The 17,677-nt window shown below is 28.2% G+C and overlaps 2 long non-coding RNA genes across 4 annotated transcripts; one reads left to right on the top strand and one right to left on the bottom strand.

Annotated features, from left to right (window-relative positions):
• Positions 1-240: 240 nt before the first annotated feature.
• LOC105457170 lies at positions 241-10,732 on the bottom strand. 2 transcript variants are annotated; one of them, XR_975354.1, is made up of 3 exons: positions 10,643-10,732; positions 5,597-5,670; positions 241-470 (listed from the first exon to the last, which is right to left on the bottom strand). It is a non-coding gene; the product is annotated as an uncharacterized LOC105457170 (long non-coding RNA). The 2 variants fall into 2 exon arrangements; XR_975353.1 differs by lacking the exon at positions 241-470 and adding an exon at positions 4,827-5,049.
• Positions 10,733-12,254: 1,522 nt separating this feature from the next.
• Positions 12,255-15,116, top strand: LOC105457171. Of its 2 annotated transcripts, none has more exons than XR_975355.1 (3): positions 12,255-12,578; positions 13,266-13,396; positions 14,524-15,116. It is a non-coding gene; the product is annotated as an uncharacterized LOC105457171 (long non-coding RNA). The 2 variants fall into 2 exon arrangements; XR_975356.1 differs by having other exon boundaries at positions 13,266-13,409.
• Positions 15,117-17,677: the final 2,561 nt, after the last annotated feature.

Genomic DNA, 17,677 nt, shown 5'->3' with positions numbered 1-17,677 from the left:
TATTTATAATAAATTTTTTATTATTTTTTAATTATTCTACTTTATATTACGTATCCCTTTACATATCATTTTATTTCATTCCCTCGTACTATTTTATATTATTGTATTAGTTTATGCAACTTTATATTTTTATTCTTAAAGAAAATATGAAATCTTATTTGTTGAATATTATTTAGCTAAATTATTTTGTGTTATATATATAGAACAACAATAAACGTCATTTTCTTTCTTTTTCTCTTGATACGTACTTCCTTTTGACTTTTTCTTTCTTTATATCAACAAGAAAAGAAAAAGAATAGATCGCGAGTCCGAAGTGAAGGCAAACTTTTTAGTAAGATTACTAGCCGATAATAATTCAACTGTGGGAGCTGAGGTCGGAATTTCATTTCAATTCTGCGCTTCATCCCCTCTCTTTTAAAGCTCCCTTGTTGAGGCTGCAAGTGACAGTGGCGCGAGACCAGCCCAGAAATCTGTTTATGACATCACTGATCAAAAGTCCACAAAGTATGTGTGTATTACGGATAATCTCGTTTCCTTTTGGTGAATCAGAATTAAAAAGTTTAATAAAAAGTAAACAAAAATTATAATTCTGTGCTAAACTTTAGAAAATTAGAAACATTAGGACAAAAATTCTAAAATACAGAACTTTTTTAAAATTAAAAGAATACTTTCAATGCAACAAATAAACTTGTCTTTTATTAAACATGGTAAATTTTTAATTATTAATTTTTTTACAATCAAGAAATCTTGCTCATCCTGCTTTAACAGAAAATTTTTTACAGATTGTATACATATGTGTAGGTATATGTATATAAAATAAGTATTTTAATATAAAAACAGTTTTAAAAAGATTTAATTTGAATTGATCTCATCGATTTAGGAAGTTTTTTTATTCTTTCCGATTTTATACTTCCTATTTTTATCTTCTCTCTTTTTTCTTTATATTGAAATATAAACTCTGCGATTTTGATTTCCTGCTGTAACGATGCAAAAAGTGTGAGCAGTAGTAATGGCAAAAAAAGTGTTGCACATATCACGACAGCCATTTTTTCGGAAGCATTCTTCCCTTTTTTCGCTCCCCAACGAAAACATTGGTTACTACCATGTTTAAATTTGACGGACAAAAGCGTCGGGAAAGAAGAATGACATTTCCGTGAAATATGAGAAAAAAAAGTTCCGCTTGATATTTCGGAGAGTGGGGAGTGGTAGGAGAGGAACTGGAAATTTTGTTCACAAAACACGTCGCAATGCGTAACTCATCTATCTGTCCAGTTAATTTACATACATACTCACGTATTTATCTATTGAATATATGAATCATGTATACATATAAGACAGTTTTCTAGTTATTCTCGCATAACACGTTAACGATTGACCATCAAACATTACAACATGCGATGTGTATTAAAAAGAATAAAATATATAAATTGGTCCAAATAAATGTTAAAAAGACAAATCTATTTACAAAGAATAATAATCTGGCATGTATTATTATGCTAAAAATTTTTACATGGAATAAAGTATTTAAAACTAGACAATCAGGATTTAAGTATATCTTTTACAATAAAAGATCTTCTCTTTTTACGAAATTGTAAGTTTCTATTTTAAAAATTAAAAAATGCTTTTTATAATGTGTAATTTAAATTACATTTGATTGTAATTAAACTTTAATTATATTGCAAAAGTGTATTTATTTTATATAAATGATGTTAATTTATTAGATAAATATATGTATAGTGTTAACGATAATGTTATAAATTGATTGATGTAAAAGCATATCAAGCTTTGATATGAGATAACTTTAAAAAAAAAGAAAAAGATTATGCGAAGTATTTAAAAAAGTATCTTACGTTACATTTTTCCTAAACCAAAAATATTATTTTTACAAATAAAAATTGTCCTAAAACAAATATGAGATTATACAAGTTGTCAAGTATTTGATTAGACATAGAAACAAAAATATTTTTTTAATAAACCGTTTAACCGTCCAAAAGTATATGCAGCAAAAGTTTAACGCCATTGTCTTTTTAAATATTTTTAAGTTTTATAAAATAGGCTTGAAGTGACTAAAATGACCAATAGGATCACAGTGAAACAAAAACTGGCGTGCCCGCATTTTATACACATCTTATCAATTAAATATTAATGCAATGCGGAACGCCAAGTTTTTGCTTCACTATGATCCCATTGGTCATTTTAGTCACTTCAAGCTTGTTTTAAGAAACTTAAAAATATTTGGAAAGACTGGCATTAACTTTTGCTGCATATACTTTTAAATTTGCAAGAAATTGATTATTGTTTGTTATAATAAAGATAAAATTTGTCGATGTAAATAATTTTGTTTGCTCTCTTTAATTTTACTTCTAATAAATTATAATCAATTATTTACATGTATTAAAACAAAAAAATTGTAGTTTTACTTCTTTTTTAATTAATAATTTCTACATTAATAATTTATTAAATAGACAATATAATTTATTTTTAATCACATAATTTATTTTACATCAATCTCTGATAAAAAACCTGTTTACTATTTAATAACATTTTTTTAAAATAAAACATTTAAGTTTAGTATGAAATTTTTTAGAATATATTGACACATTTCAGAATATACAATAATATTAGCTTGGAATAATTTTAGTTGTCATTGACAATGAATATGATATGCAAAACAAAAACAAAATTATCATTATTTTTATAGTTTATAGTTAATAATTTTTCCAACAAATCGAAAACCATAGAAGAAAATAATAATAAATATATTAGCAAAATCTGATATATCAGAAATTATGAAAATACATATACAATTCTTTTTTATATCAAAATTACTTTCAATATTTTACGCTACATTTTTATTATTCTTTTATATTATTATAATAGATAATAATTAATCTGTTAATCATTGGATTAATTAAATGTTTCATGTATAAAATTGTATTTTAAGAACAATCTGTATGGATTAAAATGTCACAAATATTCGCAAAATTGCATTGCTGCTAAGAAACAACCTATTCGTGACATGTGCTTAAAATTAGTGCCATAATATTATGCATAATTGCTTTCCTTGCCAGCTGTCTGCCATTTCGATGCTGCCGCTTAATAACACTCGTATTCTTAGAAGAAAAAAAACAAATTTTACTTAACATAAATAATTTTTTTAATGCACATCTGAATTACGTATTGATCTGATATTATGTTAATATAATAATTTTATGCTAATATAATAATTTCAATTTTTGAATTATAATATTTTTGATGCAAAATATGGTACGGAATTACTATTTTCAAATTTTTGTAGATAAAAAGTAATATTAACATTTTATTATTTAAAATACCAATAATTTTATAAAAATCTATGTATGCGTTATTTATTTTACGCCATGAAAAATATAATTTAAAAATTAATTTATTTACAAACAATAAAGAAAATAATATATATTATTAATTATACGTTGAGTTCAATATTTTTTGGTTTTTCATCTACATTTAAATGTTATGGAAACTATAGGAAAAAGTTTTCTGCGTATTTGATACAACAATATATTAAAAATTTATTGTCAATATTTAAAAATAATGTATTATTAAAAGTAATGCAATATTTTTACATTTATATGTAATTTATATGTAGCTCAATGTTTTTTTTCAGCAATTTTATGATATGACAAAATTAATGAAAATTAATATCTAATATATGATGCGATAAAATTAATGTAATGATCTAATGCTCCACTTTGTAAATAACTTGCTTGAGTTATATTAAACAAAGCACGCGTAATCACTGTTCCATTTAATTGCCGCAGTAAATCACGTTCATCGATATGAAACTGAAGTTATGCCAAGTTTCAAACTTTGGTAAGTGCGGACCCTTTTCGAGCCCCATTCAAATTTTGCGTCCTTTCAAGAAGACATCGTCTATCTTGTCTTTGGAATGAATAGCAAGGCGCACCCCACAGATGTGTTAAATTTTAAACTTTAACCCTACCTATATCTATATACATTACAATACATAAGAATCTATATCTATGCACCGTGTACATAATCGCATTCTATATAAATATCCTATTTAACGGGTGATCTAAAACAAAAAGTCGCTTTTAAAAAAAAACGATGTTAGATGTTTATTTACAAAGAATATGATTAATCGGCATTTTTTTATAACATGAATAGAACAATAAGTGCTAGCAAAATTTCATATTTTAATTTTTCTTTTCTGCAACATATAATGCTACATGCATAATATAAATTGTTAAATAACCTTATGACACGTTTAATATAAATATTATGTTGATTGTGATTAAATATGAATTATTTTTTCACTATGGTTATGTACCAAATGTAATCGGATTTAATAATTTGTATAGCATTTTCGCGCTTTCATCTAATTTAAAAAAAAATTCTATAGTTAAAATTTTCTATAGTTAAAACAGATAATTATTTGGAGTATACAATAATGACTACTAATGACTTCAGCACGTACGAAAGTTGTATCAATTTCATAAGGCAATGATGAAACAAGGTGAAAAGTTTTGGTTTTGAGAGTTTAAGTACACAGCAGAATAAAGATAGAATAAACAAATTGATCTATCGCTAGATAAAAGTATTCAAATAATTATATCAAATTGCTTGACTATCGATTACATCACCATTTTTGTATCAAATCTTTCAAGTTGAATAATTTTTTAATTAAATTATAGATATCTATTACAATAATCTGTCTTTATTGTCAGTTTTTTTTATTAATATAAACGGATTAAGATTTGCATAAAATTGCGAATTGGTGGAATTGATTTATAGCAAATATAAGGAATGTAATAAGCGTTTGACCGTTTGGTACAACATCCAGTGTTCCATGTAATATCTCGAATATTGGTAGATGCAATCTCTCATACATCATGAGGAGGATTCCACGTGATATGGAAATTATTCGCACGAGATTTTCGCCATAAATTACAGGAATTAATTCGATTTAATCCTCACTGCACGTGGCAAGGGTGGTTAATGTGTTTCCCACTCTCTCTCTCTTCACTTTACATTACAAGTCGAATTTTTCTATGTATAATATATTACAATGTAATAAATTATAGATAATTAGATTATTTATATGTTCAATTTACGTATATCTAAAATAAAATGTACCTATATTTTATATATATGCTTATATATTTGTGTATTTTAACGTATATTATATAACGTATGTTTAATTATTATTGTTATTTAAAGTAATTTATTTTATTAATTTTACTAACAATTAATAATAAAAATTTATGTATTACTTGTGATAATAATTAATATGAAAATATACTTGTTACTTAAGTCGCATGTTGCAATGCTAAATGGAATTATTAAATAGTTATATTTTCTTGTAAATATTGTAAGTAAATTATAAATAATAATTATATAAATAAAATTATAAAAAAATATAAATTAATAAAATATAAATTACATTAATTATAATTAATTAATTTGCAAATTAAAAGAAAAGTCTACGCGCTCGGACATGATTTTGTTAACAATCGATCGATCTATAATTCGAAATAAACGATGTGATATATCGCACTTTATTTTGTTAAAAAGAGATAAAAAAAGCTGTACTCACCGTTCGTAGGAATTGGAAGTAGTGCACAGCTCGCTCAGCATGCAGTCCAAATCGGTCGCCAGAGAATTAAGTAGCTGAAAGACAAAAGCAAAGGACAAGTTTAGGCTGTTAGAGTCAATAAGAGAATATTAGTTTGACAATAAGTTATTATTCCGTGATCGTTCAACTGATCGTTCCGCTGATCAATAATGCTGCTCACATTACAGAGTCAAAAGAAAAAAATATCACTGTGTAAATTTTAATATTTTGTAGTAAAATTTCAAGACAAAATAATATAATAATAATTACATTACATTAAAAATATCTTTTCAATCGTTTCTAGTCATAAAATCTGTTTAAAAATTAAATTATTTTATTAATATTATAGGAGGGACCGGGACCGGTTGTCATATGGAGTTGGTTGTCAAAAAGCTTATAACTCAATCGGTATATGGCAGGGCATATCTCTTTTTTATACTGTAGATTTCTGATATAATATTAATTTATTATTTTTAAAGTGGTTTGCATCATATAATTATGTCAAAAGCATTTTATATTACAACAATTTAAAAAAAGTTAGTAAATTTTTCTTGTCTTCTTTTTTATTTTTTTATGTCCTTATAATCGTAGAAAATTATTATGTAAAGCGGTTTACGTTAAAAACGTTATATATTATAACAATAAAAAAATGAAGTTGGTTAGTAAATTTTTTTGTCTCCTTTACTTTTTTATTTCCTTATATCGTAAAAAATTACAATTCTTACTATAGTTAGTTAATCATTATTGTAACAATGTTAATAAATATAATCTCTTTTATTAAAAACAAATATAATATTTTGTATAGATATTTATGTCTTTTCATTTTTCATAGAAATTATGGCACGAAAATAAAAAAGAAAGACTTATTTTCTGAAACAAGTTATAACCAGTAGTTATTTTTTGAAATATATAACTAAAATTGAAATAAAAACTATATTTTTTGTATGTTTTTTTGTATTTATTTATGAATATGTCACAGCCAATTCTAGAAACGTGCGTCTACAATCAACTCCGTACTCATACGGTCTCAACTAATTATCACATCTTTACAAGTTTACTTAAAAGTAAAAATGTCTTATTTGTAAATGATGATATATTTAAGAGTGACATTTTTTAAATATAAGTAATTAAAAAGTGACAATAATAATAATAATGATTGTCACTGGCTATTCTTGTTATCGTCATAGCGTAATAAACTCTATTCTCGTATTTGCATTGCATCAGCAAAAATCGTGAGACCGGAAAATTAGAAGGTTTCGTTCATGCTTTTATAGAGTCAACAGCGTTGTAAGGGAAAAATGACACGATAGAGGGATATTTTTATACATACAAAAGGGGGATTTTATACATACGAAAATTACATATTCTTTTAGTAAATTTCTTATGACATATTAACATTAGGAGAGACCGTGGCCGGCTGTCTCACATGGAGTATATTTTATAATATTCATGAAAATATAACTCGGTCATTCATGAAGGTAACATTATCTTGATTTAATATTACATATTTAAAATATATTTTATTTAGAAATAAGTAAACATATGTAAATTAAAAACATATAAAAGCATAATTTTTAATTAAGAAAATAAATAAATAGAACTTATTAAAAATAGAATTTAGATAATTCGTAAATAATATTTAAGCGCGCGCGTTATTATCTTTTGATGCAATAAGTTAGAAGTAATAAAAAAAAATAAGTATAAATTAAATTTAAAGAGTAGAAAGTAATTAAATAAATTAATATTATTTCAAAGAAAACATCTCATGGCTCTTGTAAATTTTTTTATTGCAGCTGCAAATATCGCGATCATTAATAAACCACAACCAACCATCTCGACTCGTAAAGTGCGTACTTGCGGTGCACAATAATGCGTGTGCGTAATTTAAATGCGTGTTTCCCTCCCTTGGAAAGAGAAATTATGTCGCAGAAACGAACTGGAAGGGTCATAGCGAAAATGTAATTGCAGATTATTCTCGATCATATATTTCGATCAACTCTCTCTCATTTTCTTTTCCCTCTTTTCCGTAGATAGATAGAACAAATCACAATCTGTCAATGCGAGCATCTTATAATAATTATTGTCATGTAATACTGTTTACAAAGTATAAACTTGTACTAATTTTGAAATTTTTATAGAGATATATGTAATAGTTAATGGATGATTAAATGCCATATTTGATATGTATCATGATATGTATCATTTGTATTATTCGTATTAGTATCTAGATATATGTCATTTGTATTAGATTTTAATGATTTCATTATTATCAATAACTAATGCCAATTGTAAGTTACAGTAAAAATAGAAGATTTTACTCAACCCAAGGTTATATGTAGAAAGACGTTCGAAGAAAAACTTATTGACCAAGATAAAAAATAAAACCCAATGGTACTGTCTTAAAATTTTATACAATAAATCTAAGTGATATCTTGGTATTCTTCCCATTAAAGGGTTTTCTGATTCTAATCCAAGTGATACTGTAGCCTTAATTCTCCTACAAAAAATTATTAACAGTACAAAACGAAATAATTGAAATTAAATACTAAAATTATTTATATAAAAAAACTTAACACTGCTAAACCTTAATAATAGAATAATAGAAATATGAATAATTCAGACTTGCAGATAAGAAGAACATTGTAATATTCAGATTAAATTTATTATTGCTTATTAATTTTTTTCTTTATTGGATTTAGCTGCGCCAAGTTTTTATAATTTGGTTATCATCAAATCCAAATGATATAGTATGTCTTTTGTGTTGACAATGAGTAACGCAACTTTTTTTAATTTAAGATAATATTTGGATTTTATTTTTTAATTTTCTTTATAACAATTTTATAAAAAACGTACGACTTAGGTTTTATTTCTTTAAATTTAAAGGTAGTACTATTATACTTAGGTTTTACTTTTTAACTTGATACAACAGTTTTTTCTTCAATGAGCACGTACATTTTGGTTTTTCTTTTTTAATCCTTTTAGAAAATGGTAATTTTGCCAAATTAATATATTTCAGTTAATTAAAGTACTTTATAATTTACTTTTTATAATTCTTAATAAAAAAATAATAATAACCATTATTTATCGGTAAATGTAAATCAGTGACTTTTTGGATTTCCATTTCATTATTCATTATTTTGATTTTGGGCTAGTGTTTATTCCAATGCATCAAACAAATTACTTTACTCGTGCAGCATCAATAAGAAAAATAATAAATCGTAAGTTGTGAGAAATTCGACAAATCGAGAATAACGTCGCGGCATGCATGCAATGTGGAAGATGCACCCGTCTATGTAACCACGTGGCGTAGTCGCTTGTATGTATTCGGTGTGAGTCACGGGAGTTAGCGGAATGTGAAACCCAATATACTCGGCCGAATATCCTGCCTGTCGAAGAGTTGAAGCTCTCTCGTCGGAATCGATAGATTCTCGCGAGACGTGCCGAGAAAGACACCGCCCGAGAAACCTTACGTCGATCCGACGTAAGCGCAAACTTGGATCAAATTGGAATCCATAGAAATTATGGCCTTGATACTTCTTGAGTGATCTTTCTTAAAAGATTACTCGCGACCGCTCGATTCATTTAATTAGATATAAATAATTGGATTTGTGCGTGATCTTTCTGACAATATTTATTTAAATCTGAATTGTAATATGAAACCTATACGGAATATTACAAAGCGACGAGATTAACTGTGTGTTTAATACTTTAAATCAAAGAAACGTGCTTAAAATTTAAAAAGATCACGGCACGAAATTCAAATATTCTGACCGCAGAGATTTATTTAATTAAACAAAGGATGAAATCGAGTTAAACGTATCCTCCGTCGTTACGCAACGTATTGCGTGCTCTGTCTTACTTCTTCAGCAAGCAACAGTAGCAGCAGCAGCGGCCGCGACGAGTGCTGATTGGATCTAATCCGTTTAATTCGGGGAATGAGTTTCAGTGGACCATTTTAATTCGAGTCCGTCGCGTCGCATTTGCTCTCTCTCGCTTGCTTCGAGTGCTTTTCTTAAACTTCAAGCCTTGAGAGCGCTTCAGGCACGCCATCCCAATATTGAACAGCTCTTTACATTCGTCCCTTAACGATCAGTTGAAAACTTGAGAGCCCATTCTCAAGAAAATATATTGTGATTTTTAACGAAAATTTTTCTACTTTGATTTCAGGTCAACTTTAAAAAGTTGCAAAATATCAGACTAGCTCATATAATTAATAATTAAACAAAGTATCAAAAGAAAGGCTAGTGAGCCTTGCACGGAGTTAATGCTGTGAACTCAAATATATTTAGAATAAAAATTAGCACCCAAACGTTTCGGCTCCGTATTGAGCCATCCTCACTGGGTAAAAAATACAAATTTCATGTTGTTCATCTGCCTGAGTAACATCTCGTTTTCATACACTGACTCAAGACATGTATATTTAATTACTTCTCTGACTCGATCCAACAAATTCAGGACTGTTTGCCAGTTTCCTATAAGAAGATTGAAACCTATTCTTACATATGGAAACAGGGACAAAAAACTCACCGAGCGATCTCACCGCGAGCGATTTTTATTACAAGTGACTTTTAATGTAATGTATTAAGAAATTTTGTATTTTTCACCCACTGAGAATGGCTCAATGCGGAGCCGAAATATTTGGGTGCTAATTTTTATTCTGAATATACTTGAGTTCACAGCTCTAACTCCGTGCAAGGCTCGCTAGCCCTTCTTTTGATACTTTGTTTAAAAAGTTGATTGTAATAAGATCATAAAATTTTTGTAGACGAATGATAAATAATATGATAGGATACTAGATTTCGAATATTTTTATAGTCTGTAAAATACGAAATTATATTGTATTTATAATTATATTAGTATTGTATTACTTCGACAAAATGTTTCTATTTTAGTTTTTCTGATTTAAAACAAATGAACTTCCTTTCAAATTGATTCTAACCTCGAGAATACGTCTTTTAGATAACAAACATTTTATTCAGCGTTCCATTCGAAATAATATACGTATTTAATTCGGACAGCTTATCACACCTTTATCAGAATTTATACACGTATTGACTATACGTGCACCTCCGTATCGTGTATTTTCCAGTGCTCAATGTTTGTGGAGACGTGGAAGAACAACAGCGATTAGGCGCAGCGACACAAACGACGAGGCACGGATGACAATTAAACAGGTTCTCCGCGCAGTTTATTATCGTAATGGACAACACGCCGCCAGTCGCATAATGCACACACCGGTACATCCCAAGCAAAATTACGCTAGACAGGAACTCGAACAGATAGAGCTGTACACTAATAACAACACGAACGCACGGTGAACAGATACGAAGACAAATAAACGTCGAAGGTCTAAGCATCCGGCTAGCGCGACATGTGTCCGCCGCAAAAGTCCAGTGTCCACTGTCGCATCGTCGTAAGAATGCGTTTAATAGGATCGCGCCGGCGGGAAAGAAGGCTACTGGGTGTCTTGAAGAAAAGCGTGCATATATTGTGTTCTCCGTAAACGGAGAACTGTCAAATCAATGAAATTATTTAAATTTTAGCACACCGCGAAATCTACAAAAATTTAAATATATACACCTACATTCAAATTCTATTTCTCATAAAAATTACAATATTGACAAATAAATGGAATTTACGTATTTTGCTAATAAATATAAGAAATATACTTTTTAATTAATTGAAGATTTTATTTTAGATTATTCTATGTCTCACTTATATTGAATTAAGATGCATTAAAATATTAGAACTATTAGAAGTATAAAATTATGTAAGATTTGTTCTCACATGCGTTAAAATATATAATCAAAAATTTGTTTCTATTGTATGTCATTATTTATGTTTCATAGTTTGTAAAAATTTAATTAAAAATTTTATTTTTATATTAGATTATTTCATATTAGATTAATATATTGGTTTTGAATTAATTATTGGAATTAATAAATATTGTATACATCTCTGTTTTTCTCTCTTTCTTTCTTTATATCCAAAATTTTCAGTAAAAATGATTCTAATAATTAATTAAGATTCATGATTATCTATATATGAATCTACAAGCTAAAACAAAAAAAAAATATTTTTAATCAACTACACTTTGAACTCTAATTTGACATGTATGTATTGTAAGGAAAAAAAAATCAATATAGTAATAGTGAAAAAAAATAGTAGTTTTAGAAGAATTTTAAATTAATTCTAAATAAAAAAATAAGAATTTTATAAAATTAAAGAAATCTGATTATAAGGAAAATAACAATCTCTTCGTTATGAGAAAAATATTGAATTTGTGTAAAAAACTGCTTAAATATTAGGTAAAGAGATACTTTATATGTTTAAATATCATCATGTAATTTTTTTGATTTGCCGGCATAAATTTATTTCTTCTTGTGAAACGTAATGATCTTTTCCCATTTATATCATTTTTATGTATACATTGTCTACGTGATTAAAATTAATAGTAGAAAGAGCGAAAAAAAGATTGGAGGAGAATTAGAGGAGAAGCGAACACGCGTGCGACGCATTTTTCGCGCACGAAACGTGACTCATCGCAAATTGTCGGGACGATTATGCATTTTATCGTACGATATAGTGACTGTCGATTTCACCTGTGCGTGCCGTAACTATCGGAACACAGTGTACACGAGAACGACAGCTGCGGCCACTAGGTTGTGTTACGTGCTCTCCTTCGCTCGCCAGTTGCGAGATGATAAGGCTACTGGAAAATAAATGTGTGCGTATCTCTGTTGCATGTATACAATCTTGCAACAGTGTACAGATGAAGATACCAGTGTGAACGCCGGAAAGGGTATAAGTAAAACGGATACGGCCCGGCGATGTTAAATAAATAAGAGTATCCAATCACGATCTGACGCATACGCATGATTAGACATTTAACTGACACGAGTATTTCTATCAATCAGCTTTATGAAATTACGTTTTCTGCGATGGTTGAAAACAAATGGAAAAGGTAAAAAGAAATTAGAGAAGAATATGATTAAAAATTAAAACAGAGAAAAATAAAATAATAATAAAGGTATCTTCTAACAATTATTTTCATATTTAATTTTTATTTCAGTTAAAATTTCTTTTTATGCTTATTTTTTAAAAGTAACGTTATCAGCTAAAATACTTTATTATTTGATGGTTCATTTGTTTCAACAATGGAAGGATAAGGTGGATTATTTCTTTACATTGTAATTCCTTTACATTGTAATATTGGTGGGTTTAAAGTATTAACCGTTCTTGCATGGTAGGCTTAAAATGTCAAGACCTCTCTATTGCAGCTATGTATAGGTATACATATACAATGTGACGAACGTTGCTAAAAAACGTCACATTACAACTGATATATAATCGTAATAACGAATTATACATTCCTGTACATTTATAGACTATTTTTCTTTAAAAATTATCGAATTATTTGTTTATGACAAAATATGCATAATAAATTTGTGTGTACCATATTCTTAACAGACTTTCTAATTTATTTTGTATGTAATATTTATATACAATAAAATATTTATATTCTTTATAAAAATAATATCAGAGTAGAAAATATTTTTATTTGTAATTAAAGAGTGTATGATGTTTGTGTTTTGAATCGCAATTACTTATTCATGAAATATCACATGAACAACGAATATACTTCATACAGTCCACAAGAATGAAGTAACCGAATTTTCTCAAGCGAAACTTTCCGAAAAAGTGACTCATCGCGTCGCCAAAGAAAAACAAGATCCAGCGCAAATGGATCCATATGCATAAATATGATTGCTCACAATGGCAGTATGTATATAAAGTAATTATAAATAAAATTGTGCGATAAAATATGCCGCATGTTGACAAGATACCGATTTCGAATCTTATTCCGATAGCAAGTTGTCAGCCATTGTCGTTTCTTGAAAGTGTGCACGTGACAGAATGACATTTCTCACGATCGCGTAGTTTCACTTTGCGATGACCACATTCCATTATCAACCACGGTTCAGACGTAAAGAATGCATTTTTGCGTGATCTAGTGCGAGTAAAGTGAACTTTAGCGAGTGCGAAGAGAGATTGCAAAAGATTTATTGTGCGCACGCGCTCCACTTCAATACATTCAACTTCAAACGAAAAATTGTATTAAATATTGTATATTTTTTGTAATTGAAGATTCCGTACACGAAAATAGTTTTGTTGAATCGATTATAATTCGCGATGAATAAAATCGTCAAATATTTAAGGATCAGATATTTCGAAATTCGAAGTACATATATTTCAACAGAAACTGTTCTTCTTTTCTTTCACTTAGTAAGAAAAAACTTACTGTGAGAGAAAAATGAAGTTCACAGAGAATCCAAGTTGTCCTTTTCAATTATTCTTTCTTTCTATCTCGCGCGCGCTATTATCTTCTATTACCACCGACAATCCTTTGATACACTACACAAAAACATCCTCATCACTGTCTCGTATAAATTTCAATTTTTTTATTTATCAACTTATACCATTTCTCGATATTACAAAGTAGCGACTTGCAGGCAAAAACTTTCGAAGCAAAAAATAATTTCATAGGTATGTCTACAAAGTTGATGAAAGAAAAACGAGATAATTTTTCCACTTTATACTTGTTTGCTTTTAATCTCATGCAGATTTCAAATAACAAGAGTAATTGCATAGAGACATTTACTGCAATTTAAAGGATTACGCTTTCTTGTATATCACGTAAAAATATTTTATCTATCAATGTACCATTGTATTTATACATTATAGGAGAGTTGGTATAAAGAATGTGTTTGCTTTATATTGTTAATATATATTAATTAGTATTACATCAGAAGTTTAACATTATATTATATTATTTAACATTAAATGTTGATATTAAAACACTTAAACGCGCATATCGTGAGTGACTGAACTTAAACGTGAATGTGCAGGCACTGACTGCTGCCACTTGGGAATCGATACTCGGCTTCTAGTGGTAACTGGTTGAATTGCTATAGCAACATCCGATCAAAACAGAAGATGGGTATTTAGAACACGGCTTGTTAATAATGTGTCGAAGATAATATGTAGAAAGAGAAAAAATGAGATTTCGAGTGATCGGCATTCGGATTAATGTTCATCGTTACAAGACTAATTTCAAGCATAGGCACAAGAAAATGTATGTTTATAAATTATGCTTATTTGAATCTGTTCTAACTGCTAAAAGATATCAAAATTGTACAATAATGTTAATGAGTTTGTGTGCGTGTGTGTCTAAACTATTATAATAAATAATTTAAACAGATATCTGTCTGCATACAGATTGCTTAAGGAATTTGTTATAATAGAAAATTATAACGAGAATTTACATGGTACTTTTTTACAAATATTACGTCTTCTTTTCAACAATTATATTTATAAGCAGTATTACCAATATTACAAGTCTACAATGATACACTTCAATATTATAAAATCGTGAACGGAGATTCAGGAGGGAGCAACGCAAAAAGGCTCGTAATAAATCTCGTCTTCAATCAACTTAAAACGATGTTAAATTATTTGGAAGGGCGCAACGCGCGGCATCGCTAAAAGTCGAAACCTGTAAAATCTACGATGGTGCTTACTGTAGATTATTTCTGTAGTATGGAAGCGCGGCTTTAAGTCGACGACTTAAAGGGGATCGGTTGTCTCTCAAACTCTCGATACGGTCAACCGCTGCAAAATTAAGGCGTCGCTATAATGAGACCCTTGTAAAAAAAATTACTAGGTACTATAACTTATATATATAAAATACTATTTTGTAACGGATTCTTCTTTTCTATTTAATGTTCTTTCAGTAGCTGAATCAGTATCACAAACTATAAGCAAAATGCGCGAAGATCTAAAACAGAATAAAACGTACACACACGCCACACGCACACACACGCGCAAACACACACACACACACACACACACACACATACACACGTGTATATATATGCATATACATACATTATGTACATAAACAGGATGTCTGGTACTCAATAGTAAAGTGCTCGTGGACAGGTAGAGTGGGCTAAACTAAATTGAAAACCTCTACCATTTTGCGATCTTCGCAATCGAGATATTAAACATTAAACAAAAATTTACGCCAAATATATAAAAAATTAAGTATCGTACATTACATCTTTCCTAAACCATTGGTCATTTTAGTCAATTTAAGCCTATTTTATGAGACTTAAAATTATTTCAAAAGATAATGGCATTAAACTTTTGTTGCATATACTTTTGGATGATTTAAACGATTTATTAAAAAAATATTTTGGTTTGGAATAACGTATTTTTGTCTCTATGTCTGATCAAATACTTGGCAATTTGTATGATCTCATATTTGTTTTTGGACAACTTTTATTTGTTAAAAAAATATTTTTGGTTTAGATAAGATGTAATGTACTATACTTTTTTATATACTTGGCGTAATTTTTTCTTTAATAATTAGTATTTTGATTGTAAAGATCGCAAAATGATAGAAAACTTTTCGATTCAGTTTAGCCTACTCTACCTGCCCACAAGCGCTTTAGCATTGAGTACCGGACACCTTGTATATTATATAGATATACATATAGTATACATATATGTATATATATGAACATGTATGTACATGTATATGACATTCATATATGCATATACGTATATACACATACATATACAAATTAACATATAAATAATTAAAAATAAAATTTTTAATATAAAATCTTAAAATAATATTACAAGTTTATAAATTTTTATTATTTAAATAACATATTTAATATATGTATGTATAAAACATAGATCCTTATTATTAGAGAATTAAATAAAATTATAATTAAATCAATTAAAAAAGCTTTTAACAATTTGAACAATATTTTAGAATCCAATTGAGAAGATACTTTTTTATTTTAAGTAAGTATTAAATATATTAATCAAACATTTTTAATTCTTATAAATGATTAAATGCGATTTAGTAATAAAAAATTTTTTAATTATAACAAGTGTATTAGATTATTGCACATTTTATGAGTAAAACATTTCACATTTTTGTATAAATATTATTTTCTTCTAATATAAAGAGATCTAATACAGTTTTATTTTTAATCGTATCAATAACAAACAATAATACTCTGTTTTGTTTTTAAGCTTCGCGTGATTAATAACGGCGATTGATAACGGTGACAATGAAAATTTCGCTTGCGACGGGGGTTATATTCATTTGTGAAATGTCCGCACTTATCCGAAACTCGGATATGAAGTGAGCTGTCTACGCGATTAGGCCGAAACACGATGCGGAGCCGTTCCACCATTGTTGTCTCCTCTCCCTCCCCCTCTCACGACACCTTCGTATTAACAGCTACCCCGATGTTCTAACAGCTTAAAAACGTTTTAACTTAACGCGCGGATAAGTACAGATCCCGCCCGAGTAAGTTATGCGATGAGTTAAGGTAAATGTATCAGTGACTGAACGTGTATCTATAGCTGAACAGGTACACAAAACAAGCACATAAACTCATTTTTAAATGCTTTTTTTATAATATTATAATTTAATTGTAATCTTTTAATATTTTTACAATTAAATTTTGATATTAAAATAAAAAAAAGCATTTGCGATTAATAAATTTTGTGTACGTGTTCAGATATTGATACATGTTTATTCACTGGTACGTTTATCTTAATGCTCGACTGAATATTCACGAGCAGTTTTGTAGTAACCCTCATGCGCTTCTTACATATTTAACACATATACAGGCATTTGCCAATTATAGAGCTATTGTTCGAGGTCAATTTCTATTTATAATTTTATGTATTAAATTGTAAGAATATAATTGCAAGTAACATTTAAACTATTCTATTCTTGTAATTTTAAAATAAAATTTATATGTATATTACAAAAAGCTGTTCATACATAATTTAAAAAAATTAATTTAAAAAAATATACCCATATATATATAAGACAATTATCTTCTGTGGGTTGTTCACAAATAATCATAGGCACAATATGTTTCTCTGTAAACAAAGTTTGAAATTTATTTACACGTTACAACTATTTACAATATTTACACTCTTACCTGTAAACCTGTCTCTTATACACAT

Source organism: Wasmannia auropunctata, unplaced genomic scaffold (genome assembly GCF_000956235.1).
Source record: "Wasmannia auropunctata unplaced genomic scaffold, wasmannia.A_1.0 LD335348.1, whole genome shotgun sequence".
NCBI lineage: Eukaryota > Metazoa > Arthropoda > Insecta > Hymenoptera > Formicidae > Wasmannia > Wasmannia auropunctata.
This window is presented reverse-complemented; position numbering and strand designations above follow the sequence as displayed.